Here is a 2,638-nt window from a genome sequence, read left to right on the forward strand (position 1 = left end):
GGCACCCTCCTCCACCACAACGTTTCCACTATACATGTCTGTCAAATAAAACCTTCTGATCGCACACACTGACGATTGCAAAGCCCATATTCTCTACTGACAGCTGGAGAGCCTGGCCACACCAACAAGGAGAGTCACACCTGCACAGGCCATACATCTCCAGATGTACCAGATGCTCAGAGGCCGGAGAAACTGTCACCATGACACCCAAGCAGTCAACCAATCAATTTGCAATGGGGGGAACAATCGTGCAGGGCAAATATTAGCCACAATGAATCTTCTCATGCAACTCACGTCCGCTTCTGTCGCCACTCAACCAGCGTATTGGTTATTTAACTACGCAGCCACCCAGAGGGCACCACCGCCAGGTCTTGTCTACACGGCTGAGGGTAACACCCGACAGGTCAAAGCAATCTTTGTGCACTACAGCCATGCAAGGCTAAGCTGTGGCTTCCTGTCGGCTGCTGGCCATGGATACTGTGGGACAAGCTGATGTGGCTTGGGTGTATTACTCTGATACAGACTCCCCAGTTTAAAAAATCCACTTCACCCAATCCGAAAAGGGGATGTTGTTGTCCATACACCTAAAACTTTCTCACACAATATGTGGATCCCTCCCTTTTATACGAGTTATTTTCGACGACAGAAGTAATCAGAGCATACACCGATTTTCACATCGCTAAAGTATTGTTACTTTTTTCTACAAACCCTGTACGACAGTATGGCAAAGGGTATACTTCCTCTAAGCATTCTCTTATCAGGTAAAAGAAATCTATTCTTATCATTTTAATATCTGTTATATCCTGCGCACAGGACTAGAATATTAAATTCATTTTTGGTTCATGACAGAGTTCTAAGAGCATGCTCTACATCTGTCACAGGATGCGTCCTCACTTTTGAACTCTCTTAAAATAGTCAGGGGCCTCCATCACCTACAAAGTCTCTTAAGGTAGCAGCATAGATAATTTGAAAATGTTTTATACTAAGTATCACTTCATACATTCAGTAAAAAGCTGATTTTTTGATGGGAGACTGAATTTTCGTTAAAAGATCTCGCTGCAACGAAAAAAGTCTCATCACAGCTCCATCTCACGAATTATGTCCATGGTACTCTCGCCATCGCTTCCACCCTCCCGGCTGCACGTTATTGATGTCAAATGTATTGACTAATTAATTAAATTGATCATGGTAGTCCCTTTGCATGGCGAGTAGTTTTTTTCCTACAGTCGAATTACACTCACATCGTAGCTCACTTGAGTTTCCCTGATGGGAAGATGTTCTTTTCGAGGAATACTGTTGAGAAATTTTAGAGAATCGACACCTGAAGCCGACTGCAGGAAGTTCCTGCCGCTGCCAATATACATTTCGCATTAAGATAAGATAAGAAGTTAGCATTCATATGGAGGCATACAGACAGTCTTTCTCCCTCATTCTATTTGCAAGTGGAATGGGAAAAGATATGAGTAGTAGTGGTAGAGGATACCCTACATCACACTACGTATGACAGCTTGCATAATAACCATACAGATGTAAATATAAGTTTAGTATACCTATTCACAAGTCACTCCATCCACTTACAGACACACAGAAGAGTGTTTTATCCTATTTATCAAGAAAACAAAAGACAGAACTTCTGCTGCTGATTGTCTCTAACTAAAAATCTTCGTATTACCTCCGAATTTTCTCAGTCTGACTAAAGTGTTGTCGTTCTAAGCAGCTCCAATGCTGTAATGTCAGCTCACGTTTTTAAGAAAAGTGACTGAATAAACATGAACATTCACTTGGTGCCTGAAGTATTACCATCATCGGTTCTAGGCGCGCAGTCCGGAACCGCGCGACTGCTACGGTCGCAGGTTCGAATCCTGCCTCGGGCATGGATGTGTGTGATGTCCTTAGGTTAGTTAAGTTTAAGTAGTTCTGAGTTCTAGGGGATTGATGACCACAGTAGTTAAGTCCCATAGTGCTCAGAACCATTTGAACCATTTTATTACAATCATCTATTTTCCACATGTGATTCTTGTGCTGTGATGAATATTGGACCGACAGACCTCACCTCCTATGGTGTAAGGGGCAGTCTTATTCTTTTAAAGCACTGAGAATATTGACATGGGAACAGTGAAAATAGCGAATACAGTACAAAATCGATGCAATCTCCAAAAAGTAAGTGTTTCTTATGGTTGTTACAAAACGAACGAAATATTGTACCAACAGATCACAACTCAGTCGTCAACCGTCAACACTCAGCGCAACTGCGCTATTTTTCTGTGTGTGTGTATGTGTGTGTGTGTGTGTGTGTGTGTGTGTGTGTGTGAGCGAGTGCACATGCATGCGTTTGTGTTTATGTGTATCAGTTTCACATGGAGGGGCCCCCACGGCACAGAGTATGTTCAGGATAGGACTAGGATAGAGCTTGTGAGTGGATCCGCTATGTGTTATGGCTGGGACAGGTTTCCATGTGTGATTCACCACCCATTAGGGCCAGTATAGGATTTGGAGATGGATCAACATGTGCTATGGCCGGGATATGATTCAAAGGTGAATCCACCCACAGTATGTCTGGGGCAGTATTTCAAGGTGGATTCATCAGCAGTGGATGAAAGTAGGGTCTGGGATCACCCCACATGAAACTGATACTCAG

At 43.2% G+C, this 2,638-nt stretch overlaps 1 pseudogene; it reads left to right on the forward strand.

Annotated features, from left to right (window-relative positions):
* Window positions 1-733: 733 nt before the first annotated feature.
* Window positions 734-898, forward strand: LOC124617248 (annotated as a pseudogene).
* Window positions 899-2,638: the final 1,740 nt, after the last annotated feature.

This window comes from Schistocerca americana, chromosome 5 (assembly GCF_021461395.2).
Source record: "Schistocerca americana isolate TAMUIC-IGC-003095 chromosome 5, iqSchAmer2.1, whole genome shotgun sequence".
NCBI lineage: Eukaryota > Metazoa > Arthropoda > Insecta > Orthoptera > Acrididae > Schistocerca > Schistocerca americana.